The following is a 15408-nucleotide window of genomic DNA, read 5'->3' as shown; positions in this document are numbered from 1 at the left end:
TTTATACACATTAATGATGGCAATCATTTGTGTGGATGGGATTTTTGAAATAGTTAGTAAGCATTGGGCACCTTGTATGTTACAATATTTGTGATGGTGAAGCATGATGTTATCTTTGTTGTAAGTTGCAATCCCTAGTCCTTCATCTTTATGCAATCTTGGGAGTGAATTGGATGCAACTTATATTGGTTTAGTCTCTTGGAAGCAAGCTACTGTTGCGGCAAGGAGGCTATGACAAGACAGAAAGTCTTCTTTGTGGAACGATAGCGATTGTAATGTGACCATATTCCTACTACTACGAGAAGTCAATCTGATTGAAAGACCATGCTAAAGACGTGGAAAGGCGTTCTATATCTTGCTGGCAACTCTTTGCACTCTTTCATTAGCGGGTGTGTTTGCTTTCTTGCATTCTTTGATTGCTTGCTGAACTACCTATGCAGTTGCCTAGTATGCTTTCGAAGTCTAGGTGTATAACCGATAGTATGGAGATCAAATTAGCAATGCCTTTGCATTTTCCTTGAATCTTTTATGCTATTGGTACTAATACAGAGGAGTCAAAACATGTGTGACATGCATTGGCAGTCTTGGAAAACCAAACCTACATGATTTGTTCCTATTAGTGCACGCTTTCATGTGCTTATGCCTTTACTTGCCAATTGTAGTCAGAAGCTATCTGTTGTTTATGAATTTATCGATGAAATCTTTTACAATAGAATTTTCTGAAGCCCCATATGTGGGTGTGTCATCTATCCATAGTAAGCCATGGTCATGTTGGTTGTTGCCTCTGTTTTGAAACTCCATCACCAAGAAGAAGTCGACAAGCTCTCCTAAAATTGTATTGTATTTTTTCAATGGTTGCTTCAATGCGTGGAATTCGTTGACACAGTATTGTGTTCGTCACTAGGTCTGACCTAATCAAATTGCATATATGTAGTGGGGTTTACAGTGATGGATCTTGTGAGTTGTTGCTCTGAAATTCTTGCAAGCAAGAGATTAGTGGTTCCCATTGTTTTTTTTGCAGAAGAAAACGTGATAAAGAAACACGGAGATCCCAATTGTCTCACCATTGCAAATAGGTTATTTTTAAGTTTCTGCTTGTAGTGTAATGATGTGCAAAGGCAAACAAAGTCCTTATTACCAATGTTGGATTGTAGAAGGCTCTCATCGTTAGTGTCCATGACAGAGTCCTTTCCATGACAGAGCCTCTCACTGTTAGTGTCCATGATAGAGTCCTTTGCTTATAGTGTTTGCCCTTTCAATCGGCCTATGTGCATTCAAACCCATGTCAATGATAGTACTTGATGCATGAGTATTTTCATGGTCTTAAAGAATAGGTTCTCAATTGACATTGCAAAGCATATGTTCTGGTTTGAGAGCTCCCATTATGTTATTTGTTGGTAGGACGTGTGTGCGGGTATGGCATAGTTTCTTGGATGACCATAAAAAAGGGTTGGAAATGCCAGCACTTCGGAGTGTTTATCTTTGAATATACATAGGGGAGAGAACCCTTCAAACTACTACTAGTTTGTCTTCATAATCCACAACTTATTGAGCATTATATTTTTCGTGTACTAGAGTTTATGTGTCTACATCCTCATCTACATGGAATGTTGGGCTACTGTGGTTATGAATGTCTCAACTTGTGTGTGTTGTGAGCAAGCTATGTGATCTGCTCAGATGACATCTAATTGTACAGCGGTGTTCCGAGCAATTCCTTTAGATTGCACAGTGTTAATTGTATGCAATTTTCCTTTTGATTGCAACTAGGACTGTGATGCTATCCGCTATTAATCATGGCAAAGCATGCCTCTATCAATGTCTACAAAGACATTGACTATGCTCCCGCGCAACCCATATTGCCCATCAGAGGACAGCTCTCTTATTTGGCAAATGGGATCGTGATTGCAATTAAGCATGCTGCAATGTCATTTAGTAAGGAGGTGTATGGAGTCTCGGCACAAAGTAGTGGTAGCTTGTGTTTTTTGATGGAGGTCAAGCATAGCAAACAAACACTTCTTTCAATGCAATTGTGTGTGCTAGCCATGATGTTGTTGTCCACAAGAAAGGTCGTTATTGATTCATTGCGCTTTTTTAGTTTCCTGCTAAATGTCAAAGTATTGCAACAAATGCAAGCAAACTTGGGTGTATCTTGTATCCTTCTCATGTACAATGCTTGCGTAGAGTTTATTTCTCTTTTTCTCTTCATCATTGCCAATCATTGTTGAGAACACTGGATGTTCATTTTTACATCATTTGCTGTTGTGGTCACATCCTGTAACATTGTTTGCAAGTTCTCATGGCTAGGTGGAACGTGTTTCATAGGTTGAGCATGGATTCTTTGCATCATGTACACCTTCTTCATAATTCCTTGCACGATGTATTTGTTTTAAGGATATCGTTCATTACAAGCAAGTGCAATGTTATTTGCAAACTTCTAAGGACTTGCTTGTAGTAGCAAGTCTCACTAATGTTGCTCATCATCTTCGGACCATAGGAGGTATGCTCACTAGGAACAAGGGGGACAAAACAAGCCAACCACATGAACTATCAAGTAGTAGGACATGACAATGTTGGTTATTGTATGTATGTCAAAGAGAACGACCGATTCGTTTGTATTGTGATGGAGGACTTTGAATGCAACTTGCAGTTCTCTAGATAAGCGCTCCAAAGAGTCGAAGATTATTGCCCATGAGCTTGATGCATTTTGAATGAACATCGCACCATGTAGGTGAATTAGGGATTCAGTTTGTATGTCAATTGTAACCTTTGCAAGCATAAATTAAAGTGTTGTACTAAAGTTCGATGTCATGGAAATCGAGTTGCATAGAATACTAAGTAGAGTATTGTAATTGCAAGTTGGAATGAGCTCATCGACACACCTAAGGCTGTGTTGTGCAAGTTGTGTTGTAGAAAAGCTCTATTTCTATCTAAGTCATATGCATCACGTTTCTCATTGTTATCCAAGTCTAGAAAAAAATGATGTTAAAACACTTTATAGTAAAATAGATGTAGCAAACGAAAGATTTGATTTCCAGTATTATTAAGCACAACAGTGCTAATGGTTTATACAATGGGAGAAGAAGACAAGCACTTATAGGCAAGCAAAGTTCCAATCCAAAAGGAGATCACTGAGTGACGAAGGCCATAATGAAACCCAATGATAGTAAAGGAACCAGAGGGTCTTTAGTGCATGGAGCATGGCTCAGCCATGGAGGACACTATCGTCATGCAAAACCATGAATGGAGTCTGAAGGCATAGCAAAGTGTAGCAGTATGGTTAGCATGGTTCTTGGCTCACTCGTAGTCCTTCACAGCAACTACACTAGTACTCCAAGAGTTGGCCATTCAAATTTGTGAAGTGAAGAACACCATGAATGAACATGCAAAGTTTTTAGACTATGGATTTAGTACTTCATACAAACCAAGCTTGCTGCACACTAGTGTGGTCATTCTACAATAATTATCACATTCTCTAACATATAATTTCTTTGACAATTGTAACTATAAATGCCCATTAAGACAGTCTAACATAGAGAAACCCCAACAAACAGTGGTGCTTCATTCAAGTGATATTACAAAACAAAAAATGATCCAATATCATGCTTGTACACAAAAGTACATTCCCTTGGTTCTGCTACAATATCACGAAGCACCCATGAATTCAAATGGAGGGACGAATATCTAAGTCCAATCAACAACTACAAAAGCTATGTAGGTACACTTTGAGTGCCCTACTCAGTTCGTGAATCAGAAAGGCACATTGCAATGGTGAGTAAACTGTGGGCAAAAGGTCAACTATGAGGAACAACTAGAAAGTAATTGGTGTAGGCATGATTCCAATTCAAGTATCTAGATAAAAATAACCTATTAGAAATCTTGATATCTCATGTAATCCCCTTCACATTCATGGCCTTGCTATTATGGCTGACCCTTACACCAATACACTAGATATCAGAATAATCGACCACTTCTGCACATACTATTGTACTCACAGTCATTGTTCCTATAGTACTACTTTGGAGCTAGGTTTCTCATTGGATTAGGAGTTATAGCCATGCTTAGAGGCTTTGCAATTAAATAAAGTCAGTTGTTTTGGTCACGAACTCTAGCAAGGAGATATTTTGAGGCAAAACATTTGTGCTGGTTGCAAATGCTTGCTCAGAGTACTCTTCCATAATGGAGTGAGGATTCCGTTTGAATTAGTTTGTTGTGTTCTTCTATGGTTGCCCTCATCAACGTTGTACTACTCGACTAATTTATGTATGTCATGCTTTTGCAATAAGTGTTTAGGAGCATCAGAGTGTAGTGTGAGAGTGCTTGTTATTACACATCTATATGTAACATGGCTCATTGAATCTCATAAGCTTGTTGTCCCCAACTGGTGCGATGCTTCAAAGAAAGGGAAGACAATAACATTGTGACTAGATTCAAGATAGAGTGAATTGCATCTTGCAAGGCTATGTGTTTATGACTGCTTTTTGTCTTTACTGCGACTCTATTTTTGCCATTTCATACATTTTGTTTGTGAAGGTATACATGCAGGTGTTGTTCTTTGATAGTGTCATACATAGAGTGAGTTGTATCTCCTGGGATCTTCACTGCAATAGCACTCTGACTATCAGTGAGAATTGGAGGACCCTCCAATGAAAGATGAAGATGATATTTGTGTGACATGCCACATGTATTTGGAAAGATTGTGTTGATACATGCATATGCGTTTGGACTTTTTGTTTGAAAAGCAATAGCCTTTAAGTTTGGAGATGAGAAATAGATGAGTAAGTACTAGAAGAGAGAGTGAACTTCAAGTAGGAGGCCAGGCATTGCAACTCAAGTTGATAGCACAGAGGCCTCACTTGTTGCTGCTGTGCACAATGTGGTTGATGAGACTATGGTTGGAGCTGTTAATGATAATACAAGTCAAAATGAAGCTCCACAACCACAAGTGGATGCAACACCCAATCAAGTTATAGCTATAATGTTTATGGCGGCTTCTTGAGTAGAACAAAGGAGAGCAAAAAATATTGGGAGTGAAATGGGAGATTGATTAATCTATGTGATTGTGTGGAGATGCAAACATTGTAATGAGATGAAATCTAAAAGTGCATGCCGTATAAGGGATCACCTACATGGCTCCACAAACAAATCTATTGGACTTTGCCATGGTGTTGCGGTGATGGCAGCTGCTTGACAATTAAGAGATGAACTACATTCAAGTGGAAAAAGGTAGAAAATAGGATTTTGCCAAGTTATAAGCGATAGTTCCAATGTTGAATTTGCCACGTTTTCAACAAAAGATTATCCTTGAACCATACAAGTTCCCACAAGTAGCGAGACTACTTAGGTCTGTCTCAATATTGTTGGTGTAAGCATGCCTCGATTAGGGAATTGAGAAACATTGGCATCTACATCGTGTAGAATTGAAGTTAGTAGTATGGGTGGAAATCAGACCAAGAGGCAACCATTGATTGTAGAGAGTACTCGGAACCAAGTCCTAGGGATGGCTTGATATGTTCTTAGTCGATCAAATTTGTACTCTAGTAATCCATTGAGTGTGGTTGATAACATTGGCATACAAGATGCATGGAATTGCATCGTGTAGTATAGTGTAGGTTTTATACCTCCTAGTTATAATGTATTGTAGACAACTATATAAGACAAGGCATATGCCCATCACCACAGTATTTTCTAGCTCTTGCATGACATAGGATGCACAATTGTTTCAAATGGATGGACAAATGTAAAAATATGCCCATTGTTGAATGTTATGTACCCTTGATTGTTTATCAAAGGGTATTATTTCTTCCAAGTTAGTATGGAGAATTAAATGGTATTTGCCTAGTAATGCATAATTTTTTAATAATTCTATCAAGAAATTGGAATTAGTTTTACTGAAGTCATAGTTTGACTAACTTGTTTTTTAGCTTGATTCTATGATGGAAATTGGAAATGCCACATTGCTTGATTATGTGATCTACTAGTTAGAAGTCATTGATCAGGTAAAATATTATTGACTTGGAGATGTGGTGGTTATTGTTTTCTACTCCAATACACCACTACTTCGTTAGCTTATAGAAGTTGCATCAATCTCCCCTTCACGAGAAATCACTTTTACCTTTTTCTAAATGCTTCCCTCCCTCTTTTTCCTCTAAGAAGATGCCTTCTCCTTTTGGGTTTTATCATCACCACTTTTCTTTTATCAACTTAGAGGAGATGCAAAGGAGTGTGGAGGACTACATGGAGGTGATGGACATAAGAGGTCTCTACCAAACCTCTCGCTTTCTTATGCTACTTGCTATCCATCTAGGCCTATCACTTCTTGAGTGGTTTTTGTCTCACGTGTGTTCTTGCCTCACTATGGAATGCATGTTTTTTAAAGAATGTGTTGGTCATGTGATTCCCAAGTGCTCTTTCTTTCATGATAACTATTGGGGGCATAGATGGAGGGGACCAAAAAATGTTGTCCTTTAAACAGAACGCTTGTTGTTCCCACAAAATTTCTTGAAAGTAAGTGATTGATGATACCACATCAGACACAAGACACGCTACAAAACACAAAACTACAAGCAATGCACTCATTACAACAACACACAATGCACAACACCTGCAAAAATTGAAAGCCACATATAGCCCATAGTACATAGATGCCACCAACAAGTAACATTTAGAAGCTTTCTTTGTGTTCGCCCAGGTTGTGCAATTGTGTGCTTTCTAGTCTTTTTTGTGGATGTGTTGTTTGAGCTTTATTTGTTTAATGTTTGTATGTTGTGGGTGTGCTAGTGGTCTTTGTGTGATAGGTGTCAATTGTTAAATAAAAGAGTGATATATTCCATTCAAAACAAATCATACAACAGGTGGCAGAGAAAGTACTCTATCCCTAGCCTCAACAATGTGGCAAAAAAGCCATGGAGGTGGTCTAAAATGCCACGACATCCCAAAAGGGGTCAAATGAAAAAATAATGAGCAGTCCCATGTCCTCATAAAGGATATAAGTCTCCCATGAGTTGCCAAAGAGGTGCCTGTACACCGCTCCCATTGACTCCTGAGAGTGAAGATATAGGTGTCAATTGTTTGTCTAGTGCTAGGTGGTGTGTGACTTTAACATGAGTATTTCTTACCAATTACTTGTGAGCTTGTCTTTTTGTTATGTGCTTACATATTTTCTAGGTTGGGTTGGGTTATGCACATTGTTTTCTTTACTTGTGCATCCTCCAACCTCCAAGTTCTTACTTCAAACCTTCTAGTGCATGCTACCTCCATTTGTGGCATTTATAGCTCTATGTTTAGACTCTATATTAACTTTACTTGCAATGGGTCAACTCCTTAATACTTTATATGTCTTTATACTCACATTTGTTGTATTTAAATAGCAACATGATAAACTCATTTAGATGATGGGATTGATTATTTTGCCATACTTTGTTGCCCATTTGTTGTGGCAATCATATGAACAATTGTTTATTTCATGTCTATTATGTCATAATGCCTTGTAGAATTATCCTTGAAATGAAGATTTTGGTAATTTCGACTTGGATTACCCATTAATTATTGAAGCCCTTAAAGGGCCTTTTGTGACTTATATTGACTTGGGAAGTACTAACAACAATATGCTAATTCTGAAAACTTTAAAATAATCGTGTTAATGCTTCAAGGTATTTTTGTCATGATTCTCTAGCCTATGGGAATTGGTGTCCTTATATTAATACTTTAAATCATACCTTGATTCTAGATGTTATTTTGTTATAGTCGAAGTACAAGGAAATCGACTTTAATACCGGGCCTTTTAGGCAAGATCATGGGACCTAGAAAATTTGAAAATTGGGTCCTCTTAACCAAATACTAGTTGGATAAGTACTTTACTATTGGATCCGGTGAATAATGATTGAAGTTTTGATTTTGAGGTGCTAACTCAATATGTAGTAGGTTACTACCCTCGTCCAAAGTCTATGGTATGGGGAACAAGTTCTATATAGAATATGTATGATCTCCTACAAAAATTTTAAATATGCAAGGACAAAATATAAAAATCTAAGGCACCACATCCCTCAAAGCCTAATGCATATATTTTGTCTTAATTGCATATTTTGCATAATATGTAAGACAAGGGGGGGGGGAGGGGGTGTTTATTGGAGTGGGGGGAATTAAGAAAAAGTTAAACTAAATTGTGAGAGCTTACCTCCTCTCAAAATCATGTAAGTTTTTCATGTATAATCCAAATTTCAAGCTATAAAACTTTTAGTATAGAACACAAGCTTACCAATATGACTCAACTTTATTGATGGCATATGTTTTTATGTGTTCCCTGCTCAATATTTTAATTGTTTTTCTTGGTAAATGGAATTAGAACTCTAGGACTTTGATTAAATAAGGATCAAGTCCACTTCTTTTTATAATTCAACATTTATTTATTATTCATTTTTAATTGATTATGTGGAAATTTCTTGGTCATGCATGTGCTCATAGTGTCATAATTTTTGTATTTAATGCATATTTTAAAAAAAAACATCATTTTTAATGGTATGATGTATGGACACTTAGTGCTAGTGTGATTTCTATTGCACATCACATACCACACCAAGTCTCACCTTGGGTAGAGGGATTGCTAAGGTGGGGTGGAAACAGGTGGTTATGTAGCATTGCCAATCTCAACTTGGTCACAAGGTTGCTTGTTGGCTTGCTAATAATGATTTCCTTCTTAGAACTATCAATAGTTTTGTTTTTTTTCTTGGGAAGCTTAAGAGTGGTAAGGGCACTTTTATCATTATTGTCAACTAAGGATACATCATCAATTCTAATCGAGTGTCGTAGTCCTTATAGCATGTACGCAATAGGTAGCAAAGTTAGTATACTTCTTTCTTACTAGAAAAAATGTTTTGATTTGTTATATATAGCTCAAAAGGAGATCATAAGTAGATTAGTATCCCTAGGTTACTCAAAGCATCCTCTTGCCAAGGCCTTTAGTCTTGCCACATAGTTATAGCTATGTTTCACCTTCACCTGCTTGATGGTGTTGAGGAGCTTTAAGGGATCATCCTTCTTACTACTTGTATGGAACCTCGAGTAGGCTTGTATTAAGGTCAGCTTTCTCTTCTGGTGAGATCCATGAACCATTCCAAGGCTTAATCATTGAGGCACACTGATCCTATTTACATCCCCATGAATCTAACTTGGATGAAGTCCTAGATGTATTTGTGAGGTTCTCCTATTCCATAGTATTTTGAAACCAACTCAGCTACAATGAATATACTAGGGCCCAAATATTATTTTCGCTCCTCCAGCTATTGCATCATCATTTTGTCATAGTTTACTCTTTTAATGGTGGGTTGCATAAATAATCCCTTTAGTTGAACATGTTTCCACCATTTCCTCTTCTTCATCCTCAAAAGATCTCAACTCTTAGATTTCTAGATTAAACACTAGAGGAGCTAAATTATATCATTCGATTCTTCTAATTTCCCTATAAAAAATCAAGAAACTTTGCCATGTGAATTGATGTAACCTTAAAGGGAACTTATTGATTTAAAAAAATGTCTACCAATTTGAAGGTGTGGGAAGAGTGAAAAGAAGGTTTTGAAGGTGCAAGAAGAGTTGAAATGAGAGAAACAAAAGTGACATTGAGCTTATTATAAGCTGAGGGTCCCTTCACCCTTCAATTTTGTCCAAACTTTCAAAGCGAGCACAATGAAATAGCTCTAGAGAAACCAAGTGGATCCAATGAAGGTTAAAAATAGTAAAAGTTGTCAAGATTCAAGAAGGATTTGTCTATTGCTTAGGTGATGAAAAGATGTTCAACACTCACAGTAACTCCATGGGTGAAGGTTTGTATGCGAAAAGTGGTGCACCCAAGCACGTGAAATCAATGCACTCACAAATGAATTATTGCATCATGGAAATGCCAATCAATGGCTACAATGCATGGACTGAAAGTGCAACCACGTGCTACAAATAACAATGTATTCACATGCTACACACAACAATGAATCCACATACTTAGCCTAGTCTAAAATGACATGAGGGGGTGTGTACCCTTTGACCTCTCAAAAGGGCCAATGTTAAGATTAAGCCTCCCACGTAGCACAGAGTGTGTCCAATCATAGTGCATTAACATACATGCACAGATGCAATACTCAAATCTAATTGTTTGCCTGAGACTGGGTGAGGTGGTGAATGTATGCCTATGTGAGTGCAAAGCCACATAAGTTAGTGATATAGTCCCACGAGATGCCCATTCCCTCGTTCCATGATGCATCAGTATGCCACTTCATGTGGCCCTTTAAAAACCTCTACCCATCTACCAATGAAATACTCTCATACATAGTCTACCTAGGTCTAAATACCACTTTATTGAACTTTATTAGAAATCATTTAGAAAAAGCATGTTATGATCAACTGTTTAGACTTGAAACTTTAAATTTGCCATTACAAACTTCAATACTTATCATGAACTTCAATAAAATACGTCAGAAGCACATACTGATAGCTCCATCCATTCATACATCTCATCTAACCTAATGTTGAGTTATGGACTTAACTATATATAGACATACTTAACACTTATGAACCTTCATATCTATGTGACTAATGGCTTTCCATATCCATATGTCTCATGACTTTCGATATCCCTTCTAAAGAGACTAATGCTAATACTTAGGATTTTCGTCTAGCACATGTGGTGGGTAGGATTTGAAAATCCTACACATGAACCCACTGACTTCCTTGCCAAAATATAACAGGATCATGCCGATGTTGTGCACATAATCAGTACCTCGTTAGATTATATAATATGAATATATAGATCCATGCATTGAGAATCCAATTTGCACTCCAAGCACATGGAGTGATCCATGTCAAATTGCTATATGGTCATTTGCATGATGCATCATATGCTGAAAATAGCCTATCACCATCTATGTCAATGTAGATCCTTCATTGTCACAAACATGTACCCAAAATGGCATACCACCAAGAAAATGTGTCAATGAAGCATGCAATAAAAGACCATATAACCATGCTAAGTGGGATCTAAACAATTGCATAAAGAAAATAAGGATCATTGGATTGTGATTTTTTGAAATCAGTCCACCTAAAATTTGATTTTTTGTCTTCCTGAAATCTGACTTTTTAGCCTTCCTGAAATTTGACTCTTGAAAATTTCTCCTAGGTTACTTGAAATATTTTAAGAGTAAAATTGATTCTTTGTTCTTTGACCTGGGAATCTATTTATCTAAGTTAAAAGGCTAAATTTGAAACATATCCAAATTAGGGAAGTAAACATGAACTCCTAACATCGAATTTTCTTGATTCAAGTTGAATGATATGAACCATCCTACCTACATCAAAACTTGAAAATTTCTCTAAGTTTGTTAACAAATACTTCAAATCATTGTTAAATTACCTTTCCACCTATACATTGAATTTGGCAATTTTAAGATCTTCTCTTGAACCCCATTTCAAATACTATAATTCATCTCTTTAGTTATGAAACTTTTGTTGAAATATCCAAGATGGGATCTCTCTTTTTGAATGATAGCTCGAATATCAATTGAATTTTTTGACCTTTTCGTGTCTAAACAACTTCTCTCTTGGTCTTTATCTACTGTTACTTTCCTCATTTTGACTTCACCTTGAATGTGATACTCCTACATGATTAGATCATCATCCATCTCAAAAATAGGCAAATAATCCATCTTTGGGAACTACTCTTCCTCATCATCCTCAACTTCATCTAACATATTTATCCCCTTTCTGAAAGTAACATTAAAATTATTGGTCTGATAAACTTTGGAGGTGAAATTGTGTCTAATTTTTTGTTACCAACTTTACTTTCAAATTTCTTCCATTTTCTTAGGAGAATACAATAACTGATTGGAAAGTAGTGATGATCAAGTTGGTTTTTGACGTTCGATGGTGACAAGTGAGTGTCTTACAGTGTCTTACAGGTGGTGGGTTGCATCGATGTGGACAAAGAGAAGGGGAAGCAAAGTTTAGGGTTCAGGAATTGCACCTATTGATGTTTTTACGTTTTTCAAAAATGTAAAGGCATTGCATGAACCACCACAAGAGAGGGTCACATCTGAAGTGTACCATATTTTTTTGTTTCGTGAATTGTAGGAGTCTTGATGTATTTGTGTTATTAGATTGGTAGTTAATATTGAAGTCTCCTATAGTGTATGTGTCAATATGGTTTGGTATTTTGTTGTATAGAGTTTGCAATATTTCAATGAGGGTGGTTGTTTTTGTTTGTGGAGACTTGTACACGTTTATTATGGCTACTTCTTTGGTGGGTTGTATTTATAGTGTTGTGAGTAGCCATTCACATCCATGCATGAAAACACCGGGATGTGTGCATGATTTTGATGTTCTTTTTGAAGTACGTGCTAAGGCCTAAACCTTGCATTGTTGTGATGTTGTAAAACCTAGGTAATGTAACATCATTTGTTGAGTCAACATGGGTTTCTTGAAGGCACAATATTTGTTGACTCAACATGGGTTTCTTGAAGGCACAATATTGTTGCATCCATGATGGCTTGAGAATGTAGGATATCTTCTTTATGGTTGCGAAAAGACCTGGTGTTTAAACTTTGTACTGTGCTTGCAATGTTGTTTGGGTGTGCAAGAGAGGGTTGTTCAAAAGGGCACAAACATTGCGATTGCAAGCATTGTATTTCATGCTGAACTGCTAGGTTAACTTTTATGTTTTGTGTCTCAATTTCACGTAGCAGGTACATATTTTTTGATTTCTATATTCGTGACAAAGCTGTGTAAACAAGACCATGTGTTTTTATGTTTGATGTGTCAAAGGCGAGGGATTCCATGGTCAATCCTTGCGAACAATGTATTGTTCTTACTGATGCATGTTGTAACGCGAATTGTGTTCTACAAGCACTATTTAAATGGTTATTCCCAAATTGGAAATCTCTTGTTAGTGTAGTATGGGCATCTAATTGGTCAATGTTCCAGTGTTGTGTAAGGGCCTATTCTCAGAACAGGCTTTGATGCCAGTTTTGGAATCGTTGAATTCAATCCAGATTATTGGAGGTTTCTTATTGAGATTCAACCCTCTGAAGAATATCCATGAATCTTTCATAGGGCTTGCTTGGCACAAGTCATTGGACAATGGAATGTCAATTCCAACAAATGGCATGTCATGCTTATGCTTAATCTCACACATGCGCATATCAGCAATGATAAATGTGTTTAGTCCCACTAGTGAAATTTCATCGATAGCCACTAAGTCAACGTTTTGGTAGAGAGCAGAAAGAGTTGGTAGTTCCTTTGCCAAAAGGGTTGTGTAATTGTTTGTTAACAATGGTAGGTGGAGGGTTGCACGTATGGTTCTCCCACCAAACCCTTGTGCTGCTTTTCTAGTATATGCCAAAAGAAGAACTCTTGGTAGCTCAGCGTCTGCAGTTTCTTTGTGTGAGTATATTCGTTGCAATGAGCATGATTTAAATGTTTTTCCAAAACCTGCATTCCTAGAAATGAACAAATTGATTTTTTCACGTGGCCTTACTCTTTTTTTCAATAAGATATCGTTAATTATGGCATGTTGGTTGGAGTTTGTTTGTCATAGCATACTGTAGTACAAGTGGTTGGGCAAATTATGGTTTACACATTGTTGTTTGCACATTATTTGGTTTTTGTTATACTTGACTTGCATCTCTTTGTTGAGGTCAAAATTTTCAATGATTGTATTTTCTGTTGTGCTTTGATTTAATGTGGAGGTTGCAATAGATTTGTTGGTAGAGGACAATTCTGGGTAGGAGAGCATTTTGTTGAATAGGCCCTCATTATATTTGATTATTTTAGCGATTGCAGTGTACATGTCATGCCAAGTTGGGAATGCATCATTTAGTGAGTGTTTAGCGGGGAGGAATGGCAAGTATAGTAAGCACCTCTCTTTGTAGTGTTCTTCTGGTTTTGTGTTAATGTTGAAGTTGTTGAAACGTATTATTTTTTTGTGTTTTCTTGCTCGTGCAATACCGTTTTAATAGTGAACAAAGGATGCCAAACAAGTTTGGTTCAAGTGGTGGCTTGATTGACATAATCCAAAATAATGTCGACAAAGAAGATATCCGTGCTTATTAGGTCCAACTTTTGAAGTTCTGATCATCTTTTTAAAAGCAACGTTCGTTCTTTTGCAATGCTCATGTTTGTGTAAGTAACTTCTCTCATTACAGTAGTAAGGAGTAGTGAAAGGCAAAGTTATACTGCTTGTTGTGCGGTGATATGTTGAGTGTCGAGTATTGCATTTCTAACTCTTCAAATGCGCTCATTTGCAAGAGTGTTGTTTTGGACACTATATGTGATAGCTTCTTTGACTGCATCATTTGTCTCTCTGTCAATTTTAGTTATGAAAGATGTATAGTATGAGATTGCTTCACAAGGGTTTATGACAAATTGGATGTCTGTGTTTGCCTCCCACTATTTCAAGATGATGACGTTGAATTTATATGGATTCATGTCTTTCGGGTGTCCCTTTAAGAATATCGTAGGTTGGTGAATGCTACTTTGCAAGGCAAGGATATATTCTTCTTCCACCATGTGTATCTTTCCTAGAAATGTGTCATAATCCATCATTATTGTTTGTTTTTCTGATAAGATAATCGATATTGTCATGAAGTGGTTTTTTGGGGAATGTTTTGTAGGGGGAGTATATGAGTTTGCCCCATGGGTGGTCGCAGAAAACCAAAGTGGCAGTTTTGTTTTGCAAGTCTTCTTATGTCAGTGTGGCTGTATGCCTTTTAGGATTGGTCTTAATTTTGAGATATTTATTGTAATGTGCTTTGTCTACATACTGTTCGAGCTCGCCATCACTACATTGTCCATAGGTTGGTGCATTGACATTCCATAATAAGCTATGATCATGTTGGCTTCCTTGGTTTTGGAATTCGGTATCAAAAAAGAAATCCCTCACTGTCCCTAGGATAGTACTGTCTCATTGTTCCGTTGCCCTATTTTCATACCTTAAATGACTTGTTTGTTAGCACATATAAAACCAAAACAATCACCAAAGTTGTCATGGAGATTTTCAAGTAGCCATACATGACAGCTTTTTTGATGGCCTCTCTTTTCAAGTAGCCATACATGACAGCTTTTTTCAAGTAGCCATACATGACAGATTTTCAAGTTGCGAACAAGTTGGATATTGCACAGCTTTTTTGATGGCCTCTCTTTGTTTTGTAAAATCTTTTGTATCTTTGGTGGCAATATCAATCTTATTCTGAGATGTTGGGGTGATGACTTTGTTGTTTAAGATATAGTCTTGTAATATGTCCAACAATGCCTCGTAGTCATACATTAGATAGAATGTTGATAAACAAGTGAGGATGTCAGTATTAGAAGGGTTGTTCTTTATAAAGTCAATGTTCATTTCTAGGTTGTATGAGCTAAGGCCAGGTATCAAGTCCA

This window comes from Dipteris shenzhenensis, chromosome 16, assembly GCF_047967505.1.
Source record: "Dipteris shenzhenensis isolate YYH24624 ecotype China chromosome 16, Dip_SZ_1.0, whole genome shotgun sequence".
Lineage (NCBI taxonomy): Eukaryota > Viridiplantae > Streptophyta > Polypodiopsida > Gleicheniales > Dipteridaceae > Dipteris > Dipteris shenzhenensis.
Note: the sequence above shows the minus strand (reverse complement) of the source record.